General features: G+C 47.5%; 2 pseudogenes; both read left to right on the forward strand.

The window, feature by feature from the left end:
* Window positions 1–21517, forward strand: part of LOC138267309 (zinc finger protein 208-like) — a 331096-nt pseudogene that overhangs the window by 260858 nt on the left and 48721 nt on the right.
* Window positions 19111–21517, forward strand: part of LOC138266960 (zinc finger protein 850-like) — a 61653-nt pseudogene continuing 59246 nt past the window's right edge.

Raw genomic sequence — 21517 nt, forward strand, 5'->3', positions numbered from 1 at the left:
CGCAGGAGGAAAAAATCCAGGGGTGTCATCCTCTACTGCTGTTGGCAGCTCCTCAGAGAGCCCTTCTCAGGCTCCCTCAACTCATTATTCTCTTGGGTGCGGGTCTCTGCCCAGGCCCTCAGCGCATTTTGAAACTCTCCCTTCTTTGAAGCTCCACGGGCAGGTACCCCCATATCTTTGCAAAAGCCCTTCAGTGGGGGACTGTGTAATCCTCCAGCTTAGCCAGGTCAAACTCCTCAGCTCCACCTGTGGACCTAGCCAGAGACATGATGTATATAGGATTGGTTAAATAATGTAAAGCAGGGAAAGCTTGCAGAAGAAGGAAAAAAATCGAAATGACCTTTTAACTGTTGGTAGGTAGTCTACACATAGCTATTGTATGGCACTGCACAAACACAAGTCCTATCCTCACAGCTGATCACCAGTGGTAGAAATTGGATCTGTAGTATACACCCTTGTCGAAGTAGGGACCACAATCCTAGTCAGGGTAAGTCACAACACAATCCAAATTATCCTGTGCTCACCCTCTGGGAGTTTGGCACAGAGTAGGCAGGCTTAACGTAGAAGTCAATGTGTAAAGTACTTATGCAATAACTCATACAGTAACACAGTAAAAACATCACAAAAAGTACTTCACAATAGTTTATGAAAATAGTTAATATTTATCTGACTAAAATAAGATCAAAACAACAAAAATCCAATATCCTCAAGTCAAGATATCATTGTTTAAAGGTTTAAAAGAGTCTCAGTTGTTAAGAATCAGTGGTTGTATACTTGTAACACACAGTACCTTGAATGCGTCCAAAATAACGATGCATGGGGGCCGGAGAGGAGGAGATGTGTTGAAAAATAAAGCTCAGAGTCAGATTTTCTGGCACAGCACAGACGATGTGTTGTTTCTTTCCACACTGCAAGTGGATTCCTCAATTTTGTGGAACGCAGCCTTGGTTCATCACTGCGATGTGGGGATATTTTGACGCCCCAGGACGATGCGTTGAAAATCCTTGGCGCACGTAGAAGGAAGAGGCACTGCATCGGTCAGGTAGGCGCTGCAGTGAATTTTCAGCCATAAGGCAGTTGCTGCATTGATTTCTGTAGGCTTTGCGCCGATTTTCCAACACACAAGGATTTTCTTCTTTTTGGCGAAGTATTTGTAGCTCTGAGACTTCAGAACAGGAGGCAAGCTCAATCCAAGCCCTTGGAGAGCACTTGTGGGGAAGGTAGAGTCCTTCCAGCAGAATCATAGGCCAGCAGGCAGCAGGGTAACAAGTAGTCCTTCTCAGCAAAGCAGTCCAAATGAGTCCTTTGGGCATCCAAGCAGTCCTTCTGACCGAGTCCAGGTGAAGATACGGATGTGTCTGATATGGTGGGGTCAGAGACCCAGTATATATACCCAAAATGCCTATGAAGTGGGGGAAACCTCAAAGAGTGGTTACGAAGTGCACAAGCTCCTCTTTCAGCCCAGTCCTGTCTGCCAGGATCTCTGTGGGGGATTATCAGTCCTTTGTGTGAAGGCAGGTCACTGGCTTTTGAAGTGTAAGAGAGAGCCCCTCCACCCTTCCTACCCAGGGAGACTCATTCAGTATGCAGATGTGACTGAGTGTTCTGTGTTTATGGCTCTCTGGGTGGAATGCACATGGGGGCTGTCAACCAGCACAGCCCAGATGTGGATTGGAGACAGGCTGCAAAGCACAGATGGCAGTAAGTGTAGAGAAATGCCCACTTTCTAAAAGTGGCATTTCTAAAATAGTAACCTTAAATCCAACTTCAACAGTAATCAGGATTTTATTTTACCATTCTGGCCATACTAAACATGACAGGGCTACTCCTTTCAGATCAGGATCTACCACTTAAAAGTATATAAAGGCTGGCATATGAGAGGAGCAGGCCTCACAGCTGTAGAAAACAAATTTGTGAGTTTTCCACTACCAGGACATCAAAAACACATAAGTACATATTCTGCCTTTTTTTAATAGCACCCTGCCCTCTGGGTTACATAGGGCCTACCTTAGGGGTGACTAATATGTACAAAAAGAGGAGTTTTAGGCTTGGCAAGCAGTTTTAAATGCCAAGTTGAAATGGCAGTGAGACACAGAGTTCTTGCAGTTGCAGGCCCGAGACATGGTTAAGGAGCTTCATAAGTGGGTGGCGCAACCAGTGCTGCAGGCCCACTAGTAGCATTTAATGTACAGGGCCTGGGCAGCTTTAGTGCCCTTTTACTAGGGACTTAAAAGTAGATTAAATATGTCAATTTGGTAGTAACCAATGTTACCATGTTTAGGGGAGAGAGAGCACATGCACTTTAGCACTGGTCAGCAGTGGTAAAGTACGCAGAGTCCTAAAACCAGCAAAAACAGAGTCAGATGAATGGAGGAAGCCAGGTAAAAAAGTGGGGGGATGATCACCCTAAGGCTGTCAGGTCTAACAAATGACCTTTTATTTACTTTCCTACTCCTACTGCAGTGTTTACTAAGCCAAAGCAGAACCTTGGGGGCTCAAGGAGGCTGATATAAAGCTGAGTCTTTCGCAGTTGGCCCCTCAACTGCCTGTAGTGTAGGACAGAAGTCCACAGTAGCTCAAGCCAGGAGAGCATAAAGGCTGCTATCAGCAAGAAAGATCAGCAAAAGGAGTGACCATGGCTGTTGCCAGGGTTCACAGGCAGGATAGAAGCCCGTGTGCTGCTTTTCCTTCCATCACTGCTACAATAGGGGTGACAGTAAGAGCAATTCAGCAGAGAACTCTATATTTTTGCTATATTATTCACCCTCCCACAATGTTTCACTGTCAGCAAGTAGTATTTTTTAACCCACAGTGACTGTTAAACACATGATTTGTTTAAAACAACAACTGTTATTAGTCTAAAGTTACCATAGTTGCCACTTTGAGTAGGCTTATGTAAGTGCTCCACGATTATGGGATATAGGAGTGTGGAAACTCTTTTCCTACTTGTACCCCAAAATATGGGCCCCACAAAAGTGCATGTCAGCAGATTGGCAGAGAACATATTGCCAAAGAATATCCAGGATTAAACGTGTATATCAAAAACCTTGGATAGAAAAAGCTATCAAAAACAAATGTGCAACCAGTTGTTGATCTACAAGCACAGGAATAAAAGCTGAATCATAGTTGATCCACAAGTAATGATCATGAGAATGGTCATGAATGGATTACCAATAGTGAGCCATCCATTTTATATATTAAATCTAGTATTGCTAGGATAGGTTTCATTGAGGAAGAAAAATATATTTGCCGACTGTGGTAACGGGCTGCACACAAAGTCGATTTAGGTTTAAAAACACATGAAGTTTTTTCTGCTAAATAAACGCGATCCTCCTCCTGAGCCAGCTGACACCAACTGACTCGATCGGAACGATTGTTAACACCACATTCTACCGTTACCAGTACAACATAGACTATAACACATCCCCCTCCCTTGCAACTTTCCCCAGGACGCACAACACAAACACAAAAAGAAATGCAGACATAAAAACAAAATACAAATATACTACAACCTAAAAACAAAGGAGAATTAAAGTCATGTTAATAATTAAAAGGCAAAAGAGTTCCAAGATATAATTCAAGCAAATTGTACATAGTCCCACAAATAACATGGCGGTCTATGAGTCCTTAGGCTGCGACCACCATCTGTAGTGTCATCATTAGAAACAGATTCTGCCCCCACTTGAACTTGCTCAGTACCACTCATATCCGGCCTATGCATCAATTGTTCAACTCTCCCAGAAGCATTCCCATCTGACTTAGCATTGAACTCTTCATCACTCATAAACATAAAACTGTTATAACCTTTACTAAAGGGCGGGTTGTCCTTAACTTCCATGTCACCTTCTTTCCTCCTTTGTTAGACAGCAACCTTTCTTTTATTCCATTTGTCACCATTCTCCAACTTCACATGATGAACACCCACCTTCTTGACTTTGAAAGGACCCCAGAACGCAGAAAGACCATGTCTGATCTTTACCCAATCTCCTTCCACAACATCATTTCCTCTTGACATTTTGCTTGTGCACCATCAGACAACCACGCTGGCAGTAGTTTCGAACCAGGCTTTCTTCCCCTCATTCTTTCAAACGGAGTAGCATCAGTATATTTATTTAATGTAGTACGGTGGGCCCAAACCATCTCATTTACAATTTCCTTTACATCGTTCCCACTCTGCACACCCATTAAAATTGTGCCTTTCACCAATCGGTTTATTCTCTCTACCATTCCATTGGCTTGAGGATTATAAAGAACTGTACGCCTATGAATAATCCCACAGTTCTCTAAAAATGTCTTCATTTCATGAGATGTAAGTTGAGTGCCATTATCAGTTATCAAAACTCTAGGAAAACTTCCCTCAACACTTCAATAGTACTCTTAGTAGTAATTTTCTGCACAAACTTCACAACCACCCATCTTGAGTACACATCAACCAGGACCACAGCATTTTTGCATGCATTCCCTACACCTTGCATGGGACCAATAAAATCCAAACACACATTCCACCAGGGTAACCCAGGATCTTCTATATGACCCTGAATTCCATCCGCACCAGTTTTCAATCTTTTTTCACTCTCTTTACATATTGTGCAAACAACCCACCTTGAGATCTTATCATCCATGCCTGGCCACCAAAAGTATTCCCTGACTCTCTTCTTAGTCATGGTTTGACCCAAATGACCCTCATGTCCCAACACAAAAATCCTCTTTCTTAGACCTTCGGTGGAATAAACTTGTCATTTCTCATAAGTAAGTTTGAATCTAGAACAGATACCTCATCCACCAGTTTTAAATAAGGTCTTAAGGAAGGAACCACTGTGCTGTCCCTCCTTTTACCTTCCACAATCATACGTACAACACCTTTAAGTACTGAATCCTTCTCCATAAAAATCCTCCATTCCTCCGCCGAAAAAGTGCCTTCACCCCAATCCTCAATATCACTCAACAAAGCTACTGCTCCTTCTTGCTCTTTGAGTAAGTCCTCTGCCTTGCCCACACCCACCGAGTACAAAGGCAGTCTAGAGAGGCAATCTGCTCGGGAATTCTCCCAACCAGGAATATAACTGATACTGAAACAAAATTCTTGGAGTCTGGCAGCTAACCTCGCTAGTTTAGCAGAACCTTTACCCGCATCACCAGAACTCAACACTTTAAGTAACGGTTTGTGATCAGACTGTAAGGTGAAGTCTATGCCCCAAAGGAAGGTCCTGAAGTACTCTACTGACCACACAGCAGCCAGAGCTTTGCGTTCTATCACAGAATAATTCCATTCACGCACTGTCAAAGACCGCGATGCAAAAGCCACAGTAGTTTCTTTCCCTTTACATACCTGAGAAAGTACAGCTCCCACGCCACAGGCACTCGCATCCACAGTTAGAATTGTCTTAAGGTGAGTATCAAAAGGAGACAAAATACCTGCTCTGCAAATGTCTTTTTTTAAATATCAAACGCAATCTGTTGTTCACTTCCCCACTTGAAATTGGACCCCTTCCTCAACAACATTCTTAAACTTTCAGTCTTCTGAGCAAAACTCTCAACAAACTTGTTGTAATGCTCCATCAACCCCATAAATGAACCCAACTGATCTTTGTTACTCTGAATGGGTGCTGAACGAATAGCATTTAACAAGTCTCCCTTGGGTCTGTACCCTTCTCCAGATACTGTATGACCAAAGTAATCAATTTCCTCCACAAAAAATTTGCACTTGTCTCTCCTTAAAGTCAACCCAGCTTCCTTCAATTTGTTTAGAACAGCTTTAAGAACAGAATTATGTTTACTTACTGACTGACCAAAAATCAAAATGTCGTCTTGAAAATACATCACATTTTGCAATCCCGAGAACAGGCTCGACATAACTCTCTGAAACAGGCTTGCTCCAGAGGATAGCCCAAACGGCATTCTGGTGAACTGAAATGTACCCTCCATGGTCACGAAGGCAGTGAGTGCACGAGACTCATCATGTAATTTAATTTGATGGTACGCACTCCTCATATCGAATTTAGAAAAAAAACTCCCCCCTTTGAGAAGAGGCAAGAGTTAACTTATGTTTGGAAGAGGAAAGGAGTCAGTGACCACAAATGTATTTAAACTACGTAAGTCCACACAGGAGCGAAGCTCGCCATCCCTTTTTTTTGTAATGACTACTGGTGAAACCCAAGGTGAGGCCTCCACAGGTTCAATTATACCCTGATCCATCATAGTTTTTAAAACAATTTTCACTTCTTCTCTTACCACCAATAGTACTCTCCTCACTTTGTGTTTCATCGCTATAGCACCCTCTTCCAGTACAATTTTGTGGACATACCTTCTTAACTTCCCTAACTTTTCATCAAGTACATCTTTGGCATTGTCAAGAATGTTTTCCAAAGATTCATCTTCCACTATCAAAACCTTATTGTAAGAATGGGGATCAATAATGATATGCAAATCATACTGATGCTCCCATCCCAAAATCAGTGGTCCAGACTCTGCCACATAAACTTTCCCTTCCACACATCGATTGCCAAACTTAATACAAGAGGTAAAATAACCTACAACATCGATGTCCACCCCTTGATACCCTCTAGGATTTATATCTTTAGGTAACAAAGAAATATTATGCCATAACTCAATCCACAATGACTTTGGAATAATAGTATACAGTGAACCAGAGTCCACCATTAGTTCCACTTCTTTGTCAGCAATGGTAAAGATTCTGTTCAGCCTGGTCATTCTCCCTTTTCCTGTTCCAGAAGCTTGAACTAATAAGATGCGGTCACTATCACAGCTTTCCTCCAGAGGAGGATCAGCTACCGCAACTCCTGATTTGAAACCGTCTTTGCACATCCGAGCAAAATGCCCCTTGCGACCACACTTCCTGCAGTCTTTATTACCAGCAAAACACTATTTAGCATCACGAGTATGAGCAGAGCTCCCACAACTTGTGTAGAATTTAGGTTTGGACACAACTGAATCTTTAGTCCCATGTTTACTGCTTGCAGCACCACCGTGCTTGGACAGATTATGTTTCTTAGATATTGCTGCCACTTCCTCTCCATCTTCAGTACTTCCATTCCCTTTTTTGTTAATTTCTCGCATGCAGATGTCTGATTCCTCTATGATTTTTGCAATGGAAAATGCATCCTTCAGAGAAGGGTTCTTCGCTATCCATAACCGTTCTTGCATTTTTTTACTCCTGCACTGTACAATAAGTTGATCTCGAATTAGCTCATCAGTCATAGGTCCAAATTTGCACTTCACCGACAATTCACGTAAGCTAGAAACAAAGTCTTCTAGCGACTCCTTCTTTCTTTTGTGGCATAGTATAAAACTTGTAACGTGACATCACTATATTTTCTTCCTTGGCAAATCTCTTTTCTAAACGTAGTTTGGCTCTTCATAGACGTCACCTACAGGTTGTCCATCGCAATTGCAAATTTCTGGTAGGTGTTTGAAAATATGATAAGCTTCTCTGCCAATTGTGCCTAACAACAGTGCTTTCTTCCTCTGCGCAGAGAAATTTTGCCCATCCAAAACCACCACATAGTTTTCAAATAGATCAATCCATTCTTCCCATTGTATAGAGGGTTGACATCTATTATCCAAATTGGTGCAGGAATGTTAATAGCAGAAGCCATGAGAACGTGGAGTTCAAGTGTCTCTTTCACACTTGCTGGTTGCTAAGGCCCTTTCCTTTTCCTTAGCTAAACAGCAAATAGCGTGCTTTCCTCTAATATGTGGATAGGGCGGGGCTAATAGTTTCATAGGCTTCCCCACTGCGATTTGCGGCTGGCAGTCACAACGACGACGCAGAGAACAGGATCGCTACAGTGCTTGTCGAGACAGTCAAACAGAAGCACATATTTTCGAGGAAGGTGTAAAAAAAAAAATGCGCGTTGCTCCGTCACGGTGTTTCATCTAAAATCCTCTTCAGCACCGAAATTGACAACTCGACCACAGTCGTCACACGGTGCGCAGCTCGCCGTCAGCTACCGCCTGCTTATACACGTGGATCCAATTGGATCACGTTTACTTCAGTGTAGCTGGCACTCGTCGCCAAAAATGTGGTAACAGGCTGCACACAAAGTCGATTAGGTTTAATAACACATGAAGTTTATTCAGCGAAATAAAATGATCCTCCTCCCGAGCCAGCTGACACCAACTGACTCGATCGGAACGATAGCTAACACCACATTCTACCGTTGCCAATACAACATAGAATATAACACATACCTCGTGGGCATCATGTCACTGACAACAATTCTTCATGGTGCCAACACCTGCACACTCTTGATGCTCGTATTTGCCCAGCGCTGCTTTCTTTTTTTTATTTTTACACGGGTGACCCCGTCCCCCAGGTCCTCCACCCTGCCCATGGGCACTTTGCCACTTCATACTGCAGGACTGTTTATTTAGGCGCTGCAGTGCAGGTAATGAAATGTCTGTCTGCAAATAAATGCGTCACAATGTTTGCATACCTATTTTCATCCCTTTTTTGTGGAGAATTCCACCAGCTAATTCTTCAGTGATAACTCCAGAATAGGCTTGGAAGGACGGGAGCATGAGCCTCCGAGCTGTGGGGTCACATCTGCCCACAACTTGCCTTTTCAGCATTCTATTACTTTGAGTTGATGGGGAGGGGAGTACCCCAGATGCTAGAAAAGATAGAGGGTGGAGGTGAATATTTACTTTGGTGCTTGGTAGGTCTAAGTCACCAGGATAGGATGGAGCTTAGAGACGGGGTAGTATGGCACAAAGAAGGAAAGGAACCACAACAGTTTCTGTGCTAAAGGGATTATGGGTAGCTTCTTACCTGAAAGTAAATCCTTAGCACACACGTCAAGAATTTTCAGTTCTATTACAGACTAGGAGGCAAGATGTATGCTTCTCTTTCTGTATTGGATAAATCACAACAGCCAGTTAAAACACTTGAAAACTTAGACATGACCCGTGAGCACCAGTTGTCCATTGTCCTGCCCAATCATGGGCCTGCTTCCTGTATATATGCTCCTGACACCATAGTCCTTCCTCTTTCTTTGCGAACTTCAGAAACGCATTAATAATCTGACAGTTTTTCGGAGCATCAGCTTGTCAACCACATCGGCGAGTTCAACTCAGCAGCCAGCGGAACTTCCATCGCAGCAATTCAACAGAATATCAACCCTTGATCCTTACATCAAGATCACATGGATTTATTATCAGTTCCAAAGGAAAAATAAAATAAAAGCGAGGAATAACATTGAATCATAGAAGTTAAAACAATCTCAGGTGGGTAAATTCAAAATAAACAGCATGACGAAATCATCATATTCATAGTCAATACCATAATACCCTGAATATACATTAAATATTTGAAACAATATGATGTACTTGTGGGTGGGATAATGCTCGTCTTTGTGTCCTTAATAGAACTGAAAATTCTTGACGCCCCAGCTAGAATATTTTATATTCAATATCCAGACTGGAGGCTTCATATTATGCTAGTTTAAAGCCGATTCACCACCATGGATGGAACATTTACAATTGGTTTGTGATAGAACACTTTGAATGTGCCATAATGTCCTCTAAACAAGACCCAACAGAAAAAGCCTTAGAGGCCATGGCCCCATGCACAGTGTGGAAACATCGATCCCAGCTTCTCCAAACAACCGTTTAACCCAGCGGGCCAAAGTTGCAGCTGAAACCTGTCAAAAACTTCCCTTCAGGGAAATGAGCAAGTGACCTGCGGAATCTCTGCTAAATTCCCAGGTACATTACTCCTAATATTTCAGACATTTTGTTGCACATATTTTCTGATTATGAGGAAAAGTGGGAAATGTAGGGCGCAAATTTCATTGTCTTTGAAATTGTTCTCTGTTTCGGAAAAAAGAAAAGGGCTTGGGAGGCTCTCTTGAAGAAGTGTGTAATAAATCCCCAGTCTGAACCCCTGAACCGCCTGTAGAACCCAAGGAGCTTGGGTGATAAAATTCCAGGTATGAATGTAAAACTTTATCCTCCCCCCACCCACCCAAAATAACCTCTGACGAGGGAATAACCTTCACCTGAGTAGGTGACATCAGAGGCATTGGTCCCCCAATGGCATCCGCCTCGGTGGGCATGGCCACAACCTCCTCTTGAGAGTGGGGTAGAAGTTGGGGGCTGTATAGGAAGTACTTCTACCTCTCTGACAGTACCGTCTTGAAGCCTGGTTGATACCCCAGTCTGGCACTCTGCCTCAAAAGTGCCCGGCCCTTGCAAAAAGGCCACTATTAAATATCTTCATGGAGGTTTGGTCATTGTGCAATGCAGAAAAAGTGGCATCATATTTGCCTAGATCATTAGCAAATTTGCCTCCAAACAATAATCCGTTTGCCATGGTGCTGGCCTCCATAGAGACCAATTCCAAAAGTTTAGGGTCAATGCGCATGAGAAACCACTTGCGGGACTCTATATATGGCACAATTGGCATTACCCAGAAAGCACATAGGGAAATAGCTCTTTGGGCCCCTTCAAGGATGGTTTCCAGATCCAGCTAGGAATTTGCTTCTTTTGCCTGGACAGCGAATTCAAGTATCTTCGTAAGAGGGCTGGAAAGATCCAGGAACCTGTGCAGACACTTCCGGGGTACCTCCTGCCCTCCAGGAGCCTGTGCAGACACTTCAGGGCTCCCTCCTGGCCTCCTGGAGCCTTTGTAGACACTTCCAGGCTCCATCCTGCCCTCTCCTGTGCAGACACTTCTGTGCTTCCTCCTGCCCTCCAGTAACCTCTGCAGACCCTTCTAGGTTCCTTCCTGCCCTCCAGGAGCCTGTGCAGACACTTCCATGCTCCCTCCTGCCCTCCAGGAACCTGTGCAGACACTTCCAGGCTCCCTCCTGCCCTTTAGGAACCTGTGCAAACACTTCTGTACTCCCTCTGCCCTTCAGAAACCTGTGCAAACACTACCGGGCTCCCTCCTGCCCTCTAGGAACCTCTGCAGAAACTTCTGGGCTCCCTCCTGCGCCCCAGAAACCTATGCAGACACGTTCAGGCATCCTCCTGCATTCCAGGAACCTCTACAGACACGGGCTCCCTCCTGGCCTGTGGGAACCTCGGCAGACACTGCTGGACACTCTCCTTCCCTCTGGGAACCTGTGCAGACATTTCCAGGCTCCCTCCTGCCCTCCGGGAACCTGTGCAGACACTTCCAGGCTTCCTCCTGCCTTCCGGGAACGTGTGCAGACACTTCAGGCTCCCTCCTGCCTTCCGGTAGCATGTGCAGACACTTCCAGACTGCCTCCTGCCCTCTGGGAACCTGTGCAGAAACTGCTTTTCTCTCTCCTGCCCTCAAGGAACTTGTGCAGACACTTCCAGGCTCCCTTCTGCCCTCCGGGAACCTGTGCAGACAATGCTGAGCTCCTTCCTGTCCTTCTAGAACCTGTGCGGAGTCTTCCAGGCTCCTGCTCCCTCCTCCCCACCAGGAACCTGTGTAGACACTTCGGGGCTCCCTTCTGCCCTCCAGGAAACTGTGCAGATACTTCCAGGCTCCCTCCTGGCCTCTAGGAACCTGTGCAGAAACTTCTGGACTCCCTCTGCCCTCTACAAACCTGTGCAAACACTACCGGGCTCCCTCCTGCCCTCTAGGAGCCTGTGCAGAAACGTCTGGGCTCCCTTCTGCCCTCCAAAAACCTATGCAGACATGTCCAGGCTTCCTCCTGCATGCCAGGAACCTCTGCAGACACTTCCGGGCTCCCTCCTGGCCTCTGGGAACCTCGGCAGACAGTGCTGGACTCTCTCCTGTCCTTTGGGAACCTGTGCAGACACTTCCAGGATCCCTCCTGCCCACCGGTAACCTCTGCAGACACTTCCAGGCTCCCTTTTGCCCTCTAGAAACATGTGAAAACACTACCGGGCTCCCTCCTGCCCTCTATGAACCTGTGCAGGAACTTCTGGGCTCCCTCCTGCCCTCAAGAAACCTGTGCAAACACTTCTGGACTCCTGCCTGCCCTCCAGAAACCTATGCATACACTGGCCTCCAGGAACCTGTGCAGACACTTCCGGGCTCCCTCCTGCCCTCCAGGAACCAGTGCAGACACTTCTGGGCTTCCTCCTGTCCTCCAGAAACCTGTGCAGACACGTCAAGGCTCTCTCCTGCCCTCCAGAACCCTCTGCTCTCTCCTGCCCTCTGAGAACCTGTGCAAGCACTTCCAGGCTCCCCTCCAGCCCTCCAGGAACCCTTTACTGACACTTCCATGCTCCCTCCTATTCTCTAGGTCCCTCCTGCCCGCTGGTAACCTGTGCAGACACTTCCAGGCTCCCTCCTGCCCTCCAGTAAGCTGTGCAAACAGTTCTGGGCTCTCACTGTATGTATCCTACTGTTATAGGAACTCATAACCCATCCAAGCAATCCAACCCTCCTCAGCATCGCAGTTCCGGGGCACCATGGTGCAAGCTCTGGTCCTCGGGTAAATGGGGGGAATCCAAAGGAGATCTGGTTCTCTGGAGGGGGCCGCACACATGGCTCCTCCCCATAGAGCATTAATCAAATACTGATATGCTGACCCCCAGGAGCTTCTCCCTTCCTGTAGGGATGAAGAGAAAGTGTGGGAGAGCGCAATGCACCGGAGGTTACACAGGCACTAGCATACCTGCCAAAGTTTCATATAGCTATGAGTGACATTTTCAAAATGTCAGTGTAATTATGAGTGACCTTTCAGCGAATATAAGTGACACTTTCTTGCAAGTAAAATCAAGAGATGAAGACGATGGAGCTATATAAATATACTAATATATCGAGAATCCTAAAACTCCAGTTTTATACTTATCTTTCTATGCTTTATTTTATCAGCAGCCAATAAAAAAATATAATTAAAACACTGCATTTCCCAGTAAAACTATAATAATCACATTATCAACCATAGAGTATCCCCCTGTAAAACCTGGTGACATCAAAATACTTTCTCTTTCTTTGCAAAACTAGACACAATTAACACACTGCGTCTGTAACATGAGTCTGTAAGCAGAACAAAAACTTCAGTCCCACAGGAACAACTTCAGGTAACCCTGAGAACTCCATATAGTGAACCAAAATGGAAAATTAAGACATCCTTGTTTAAAAATGGCCCTTTTTGCACGGTTATCCCCAAACTTTTTGCCTTATTCCTCCTGTTTATTCTGATCGGTTTTTGGTGGCTCATTGTTCTGCACGATTTACCACTGTGGATCAGTGCTAAAATGCAAGTGCTCCAATGTAAATTGTATTGGTGATTGGTTTATCCATGATTGGCATATTTGATTTACTGGTAAGTCCCTAGTAAAGTGCACTATGTTTTCCCAGGGCCTGTAATTTAAGTACTACAAGTGAGCCTTCAGCACTGATTGTGCAACCCACATGAGTAGCTCTGTAAACATGTCTCAGGCCTGCCAATGCAGCGTCTGTGTGTGCAGTCATTTAAATATCCTTAAAGTGAAGTCTCCCTTTGAGAGCAGATAGTAATGTGGAGTTTGGGGGGCTCTGAACTCACAATTTAAAAATATACCTTTTGGTAAAGTTGGGTTTTAAATTGTCTGTTTGAAAATGCCACTTTTAGAAAGTGGGCATTTTATTGCTTAAACCATTCTGTGCCTCTGCCTGCTTGTGTATTCCACAGCTGGGTCAGACTTACAGTTGGGCTGTGGTGAATTCCCTCTATACAGTGGCACAAAGGGAGCTGGGGTGTAGCCTGCATATCCTGATGGGCCATTTGGGCTAGTGTGGAGGGAGGAGTGGTCACTTACACCTGAAAGGGCTGTGTCTGCCCTCACACAATGCAGGCTCCAGCCCCCTGGTGTGTGTCTGTGGCCAGGCCTGGGCAAGGCGGATCTTGTAATCAACATAGATATTCCTTTGAAGTTTGACCACTTCAAAGGCAGAAAGGAGTATAAGTAATGGACCCAAATCCCCAGACTTTTAGAACACTTCTGGATCAAGAGGTACCTCTGCCAAGGAGAAGAGCTGAAGAGCTGGATGAGGAGTACTACCCATTTGCTGTGTGCACATTTGCTGTGTGTGCTTTGGCCTGCAGTTGCTGCTTCTGCCTTGAAGAGGGCAAAGACTGGACGTTGTTGTGTATCCTGCTTGTGAGGTTTCTCCAAGGGCTTGGAGTGGAGCATGCCTCCTGTTGGAAGTCTCAGGGATATCAAAGACTTCACCTTGATCAGCCTACAACACTGGGAGCTGTGTGTTTTGTGCTGCTGCAACAGAAGAAAAACCACCACTAAACCGCAGCTGACTGCACCGTAACCTGAGGACGCCACACGGAGCTGTGCCTCACATTGCTCTGCAACCCTAGTCTCACCAACACCACCACCTGATGCTGTCACCGAGCTGCTACTTGCACCATGACCTGTGGGCTCCGCATCATCTTGCTCCCACCGAAGCCTTGGCATCCCCGCCGCCGCCGCTCCATGCTGACACCGACGCTGCTGCAGAGCATCATCCTGTCCTACACCGCAGCACCCGGTCCACCAACGTGATCGACTCCAGTGTCGTCAACCGACGACAGTGCTTCATCAACAACTACGCTTTTGCCTGCACTGTCACCTGGAGACACTGCACATCGTACCACCCTGCTTCTCACCGCAGCCCTGGTCTCACTGATTCCACAGGACGCCGTCACTGAGCTGCTGCCTGCACCGTGACCTGTGGGCATCGCACGTCGCATCGTGGCGCTTCCAACCACAGCCCCGACACCATCCACGCCAGCATTCCTGACTTTGTCATGAGCCCGGAGTTTGATCTGCCTTCAAAGGCCCAACAACCTCCGCACCGACCTCCAGAACCGACACCGCTGACGCCGCACTCTGGAACTCATCGCAAGGATCATGACGCCCTACATTTCCAAGGTACTGTGTGCAGCTCTTCCCGACACCGTAGCTGGCCCGCGATGCCGCGGCCGGCCTGAACTGTTGGATTTGTTGTTCCCTATGCTGTGATAGCCCCAGACGAAGCTATTGACTTCAAGCAACTGTATTTTTATCCTGAAATGGGAGGTAGGAAATGGCAAGAAAATTCGCACTTCCAAGTGGTGTCCAAAATAGTACATACAGAGAAATATAGTCAAACAAAAGTAGGTGCATGTGGTCAGTTGCCCTACTACCCAGAGGTACAAGATTAGTGCATCCAAGTATGCACCAAGTACAATGAACAAATGCGACCACAGCACTCAAAGCATAAGAAGTAACAGTGTACGGGTATATGCTTGTGTGTAGCAAATCCGTTAAATGAAGAGTACAGCACTCCTCTTAGTGTTCCAGTGAGTTGTTTATTCGGACCAAAGGTCGTGTGTCCAGAAGTACAGTCAGTCAAGCACAGCCAACACGTGTTTCGTCAGTGACAGAATAACATTGGTGAGAGAGTCGCCTCTTCAAGTTTGCTTCTGCTCGTTACCTAAAGATACAAGAAAAGAGCTGTGAAAGCTACTTCCTGGCCACTAGTCAGAACGCCAGAAACAGGTAGGAAAAGGAACAATTTGTGCAATCAAAAGACATATGAAATAGCATAAACCAACTTCCACCTTATGAAGTCCAATAAACCTATCATCAGACTGGGATAATCTTCGCCTCTGTGTCCTTAATAAACTTGAACATTCTCGATGAGACAGCTAGAAAATGTTGCATTGTATGCCAAGACCACAGGCTCCAATTATGCTTGTTCAAAGGTGTGCCACCACCACTGAAGCTACATCCACAATTGGCTTATGATAGAATGACTTAAAAGTGGATTCAGATGACCAATCTGCGGATTACATGATATCCTCTAGATGAGAGCCTAAAGCAAAAGATTTTGATGCCATGGATCCTCTAGCGGAAAACAGAGACGTCAATGCCTGGTTCAGAGTGTAGCCAATGCATCCCTCTAGCCAAAGTGGCAGATGAAACTGGTTTGAAAGGCTTCTGTAATGTAATGAGCAATTGTCTTTTAGGATCCAGGCGAAACTCACAGGTGGCGGCCTCATAAGCCTTGAAACACTGCACCACACAGAGTTTATAATCATTAGGAAAAGAAGGATAAGATACTATCCTAATATTAGTCTTGGTCCTCCTGGAAATGGAAAAACGTACTCCTTCCGGGTAAAACTGTCTACCTTTTGAGGTCCAAAGCCCGAACGTCTGAAACCCTTTTGCAACAAATCAGGCACAACAACATAGTTAATGCATCCGTCGCCAGAGCCTCTGGGTCCGGGTGCCAACTGAAGAAGACAGGGATTTGACAGTTCAGCTGAGAGGCAAAGAGTTCAACTGAACAAGGTCCCCAAATGCTATTGAGGTGAACGAAGACCTTGAGGTGCAACCTGCAATCGCTGAAGTCTCGGAGTTGACAGGTATACTAGTCCACCCCTGAATTCTTTGCCCTTGGCTGATAATCCGCAATGACCGAAATTTGATGTTGCAGACAATAATGCCAAAAATCCTTGGCAATCACTGTCAACATTCGAGATTTCATACCCCCCAGTCTGTTAACATAGCGAACTGCTGAAATATTCCCATTCTCAGCAAAATGGAACAGTCCGACCTGGGAGGGGAAAGGCTCCTGATTGCAAAAAAAAACTGCCAACAACGCCAGGTAGTTTATATGAAGTTGAAGTTCGGTCTCCAACCAGCGACCTCCCATGAAAAGGAGACCGCTTCTGGCGCCCCAGTCTCCACCTGCTGGCATCTGATTCCAGTACGACATCTGGGGCGCTGCCAAAAATCGCCCTGCAATTCCAGGTCTCTGTGTGATTCAACCACCAATTAATTTCCATCTTGGCCTCTTGCAAGAGTTGAATCTGGTCTGAATACGCCAACCTCTTCTGCAACTGTTGTATCTTGAGACGTTGAGGGACCCTGTAGGAGAGGGGACCCGGGAATATTGTCTGAATGGACAAAGCTAAAAGGCCTACTATCCGAGCTACTGACTTCAACCATATTGTCTGGACTTGCAACTGCCCCAGATTCAGAAGACACAAGATCTTTTGATTTAGGATCGATGCGCATCAGAATCGGTCTTCATATTTCAATAGGCACTGCCATGTTGGCATTACCGAACTGGCTGGCAGCTCGTTGCACCCAGCCAATCAAAATGTCCAGATCAACCGCTATAACGGATTCCTTGGAATGAAAACCAAGCTCCAAGATTTTTGTGAGGGGTCCTGGGATGTCAAGTAATTTGACTTGGCAGGAACGCCAAGCCCTATCCAGTCCTTTCCTGGGGTCTCGGGCCCATTGTTTCAAAATATTTACCATGGTGGGATCCACTTCTGGTGTATCTGAGACCTTACCAGCCAGATCTGGTATGGGGCATTCGGATCTAAGCCTCGCCCTGACCTCCTTATCAAAACCTTGTCTAACTTCGGGAAGAGGAGTCCAGCTAGTAGATCGAGGATGGATGATCTTCGTTGGGTCAACGGTAAGAACTTTAGGTGGACTTGGACCGGGATCCAATGCGCGATCAGGGTGTTTTTTCTTGCTGTGCCCAGGGGCATCCTCCTGATCGCTATCAGAGGAATCATTGGAAAAGTCAGAACATATAGGTTCAGACGGTCTTGTAAGAAGTTCATGCTTGGGGTTGGGAGGGACTGTATCCATGCTCTTCCAAAATTGGCATTGACAATTGTTCAAAGGCCTCGGAATGCCATTGTTTCCCTTAAGATTTACCTTTGGCTTTACCTTCTGTCTGTTTGCTAGGCTGAGATGTTGGCTCTGCAGAGGCAGGTAGAGGCGGGAGCTAGCCTTGCTGGTGAGTGAAGCCCTTGAGGTGTGAGGTCAGGAGCTCGATGGCCTTTGTCAAGGCCTTGTTAATAGATAATCGCACATTATTAGTCAAAGCTTCTACAAGGTTGTCCTCAAAAATGGGGAAAACTCCTGATATTCCCCTTTGCCCTCTTCGTAGGGATCTTATTGAGCCATAGTGAAGGTGTTTTTATATATATATATATATATATATATATATATATATATATATATATATATATATATATATATATATATATATATATATATATATTTAGTAACAAGTATAGCAAACAAGCTGTAAAGCAAGGGGGAGTGCAGCCCCGGCAGGTGCAAGAAATATACTTGAAGAGTGGAAGGAGGTGCCTGTTATAGCACTGTAGGCAGAGCCTATGCAGTTTTTACAACCCTGGGCACTCTCTGATGCCTCAAGGTTTGGAAGCAATTTATGTGGCACAGAGGAGTAAGAAAACCAAAAGGAATCTTCTTTTGAAGGGGAAATATATACAGAGTGGTGAAGCTGCCTAAGCCTCCTCAGCCGCGTTTAGACTTTGCGCAGCTTTATCACGTGTGTGCAATCACGTCCCAGAAGAGTATAATAATGGGTTGCTGCTGATCTAAATTGGTGGCCACGACCTACTCCCTCTCCCGCTCCACAAATCTAGGCCTGCGAAGGAAATCCCTCACAGCCATGGAGGCCGAAGCGCTCCCCTAGAAAAGAAAAAGAGGTTACAATGGTACAAGGCACGAGAACTACGCACAGCACCTGCCCCGTACTAAGTGAGGCACAACCCCTGGAATCCATGAACAATCGGCTATGCATATATCAATCACACACGCTATGTCGGTATAGTAAGACAGATTAAAGATGAACTTAACTGTCTGCAGAGCAGCAAAGAAAGAGGAAGTATTTTGACGTCACCAGGTTTTATAGGGGGATACTTTATGGTTGGTCATGTGATTATGATGATTTTACTGGGAAATATATTGTTTTAAATATCTTCTTGTTTTATTGGCTGCTGAGAAAAAAAAAGCATAGAAAAAGAAGCATAATTGGAGCCTCCAGTCCTGACATAGAATTGGCGGGGCTGCACTAGGTTAGTGCCCTTCCATTTCTGGTGCTCAAATGGGGGTAATTATTTATATTTACATGGTTCCCTCATCGTCATCACTTGATTTTGCTTCCCTCACAGTCGTTGAAATGTCACTCATAGTTACACTGAAATGATGAAAATGTCACACTTTTGACTCTGAATCCCTGACAGCCAAGCATACTGCTGGTGCTGACTCTGCGGCTGCTGACCCGGAAGTGCAAACTGGGACACCTGTCCATATATGTCAGAGGTGGATATATATATATATATATATATATATCCTTGCTGGCGCTGCCGCTGCCGACCCGGAAGTGGAAAGCATGCACGCCGTCGAGGCCAGGGAGCTGTTAGAAGAGATTGCAGGTGCCGACTCTGCTGACCCGGAAGTGGAAACGCCTCGTTTCCTTCTTCCGACACCAGAGGGAGCCGCGGTCCTCGGAGGGGGGATCCCGGAGGTGTCCGCTCAGGTAGGAGGAGCCGGGGCCGGTCTGTGGGTTAGTGGAGCCTCCCCAGGCCAGCCTTGACAGGAGTATGAAGCACCTGACCCCCCCTCCCACAAGCCCCAACCCCCTCCGGCTCAAAACAGGTCCCGGGACCCTCCCTAGCCACAGGCCCCGGGCCCCCTCTCTATCCAGACGATCTGTTCCCTTCCCCAGGCCCTGAAACCCCCACCTCCCAGCCACAGGCCCTGAACAATACTCCCACCCCCCCGCCACAGGCCCTGAACAATACCCCCACCTCCCAGTCACAGCCCCTGAACAATACCCCCACCTCCCAGTCACAGCCCCTGAACAATACCCCCACCTCCCAGTCACAGGCCCTGAACAATACCCCCAACCCCCCGCCACAGGCCCTGAACAATACCCCCACCTCCCAGTCACAGGCCCTGAACAATACCCCCACCTCCCAGTCACAGGCCCTGAACAATACCCCCACCTCCCAGTCACAGCCCCTGAACAATACCCCCACCTCCCAGTCACAGGCCCTGAACAATACCCCCACCTCCCAGTCACAGGCCCTGAACAATACCCCCAACCCCCCGCCACAGGCCCTGAACAATACCCCCACCTCCCAGTCACAGCCCCTGAACAATACCCCCACCTCCCAGTCACAGGCCCTGAACAATACCCCCACCTCCCAGTCACAGCCCCTGAACAATACCCCCACCTCCCAGTCACAGGCCCTGAACAATACTCCCACCCCCCCGCCACAGGCCCTGAACAATACCCCCACCTCCCAGTCACAGCCCCTGAACAATACCCCCACCTCCCAGTCACAGGCCCTGAAACCCCCACCTCCCAGTCACAGGCCCTGAACAATACCCCCAACCCCCCGCCACAGGCCCTGAACAATACCCCCACCTCCCAGTCACAGGCCCTGAACAATACCCCCAACCCCCAGCCACAGGCCCTGAACAATACCCCCACCTCCCAGCCACAGGCCCTGAACAATACTCCCACCCCCCGCCACAGGCCCTGAACAATACCCCCACCTCCCAGTCACAGCCCCTGAACAATACCCCCACCTCCCAGTCACAGCCCCTGAACAATACCCCCACCTCCCAGCCACAGGCCCTGAACAATACTCCCACCCCCCCGCCACAGGCCCTGAACAATACCCCCACCTCCCAGTCACAGCCCCTGAACAATACCCCCACCTCCCAGTCACAGGCCCTGAACAATACCCCCACCTCCCAGTCACAGGCCCTGAAACCCCCACCTCCCAGTCACAGGCCCTGAAACCCCCACCTCCCAGTCACAGGCCCTGAACAATACCCCCAACCCCCCGCCACAGGCCCTGAACAATACCCCCACCTCCCAGTCACAGGCCCTGAACAATACCCCCAACCCCCAGCCACAGGCCCTGAACAATACCCCCACCTCCCAGCCACAGGCCCTGAACAATACTCCCACCCCCCCGCCACAGGCCCTGAACAATACCCCCACCTCCCAGTCACAGCCCCTGAACAATACCCCCACCTCCCAGTCACAGGCCCTGAAACCCCCACCTCCCAGTCACAGGCCCTGAAACCCCCACCTCCCAGTCACAGCCCCTGAACAATACCCCCACCTCCCAGTCACAGGCCCTGAAACCCCCACCTCCCAGTCACAGGCCCTGAACAATACCCCCAACCCCCAGCCACAGGCCCTGAACAATACCCCCAGCCACAGGCCCTGAACAATACCCCCAACCCCCCGCCACAGACCCTGAACAATACTCCCAACCCCCCGCCACAGGCCCTGAACAATACCCCCACCTCCCAGTCACAGCCCCTGAACAATACCCCCACCTCCCAGTCACAGGCCCTGAACAATACCCCCAACCCCCAGCCACAGGCCCTGAACAATACTCCCAACCCCCCGCCACAGGCCCTGAACAATACTCCCAACCCCCCGCCACAGGCCCTGAACAATACCCCCATCCCCCCACCTCCCAGTCACAGGCCCTGAACAATGCCCCCACCTCCCAGTCACAGGCCCTGAACAATACCCCCAGCCACAGGCCCTGAACAATACTCCCAACCCCCCGCCACAGGCCCTGAACAATACTCCCAACCCCCCGCCACAGGCCCTGAACAATACCCCCATCCCCCCACCTCCCAGTCACAGGCCCTGAACAATGCCCCCACCTCCCAGTCACAGGCCCTGAACAATGCCCCCACCTCCCAGTCACAGGCCCTGAAACCCCCACCTCCCAGTCACAGGCCCTGAACAATACCCCCAACCCCCAGCCACAGG

The sequence above is a fragment of the Pleurodeles waltl genome, chromosome 12 (genome assembly GCF_031143425.1).
Source record: "Pleurodeles waltl isolate 20211129_DDA chromosome 12, aPleWal1.hap1.20221129, whole genome shotgun sequence".
NCBI classification, from domain to species: Eukaryota; Metazoa; Chordata; class Amphibia; order Caudata; family Salamandridae; genus Pleurodeles; species Pleurodeles waltl.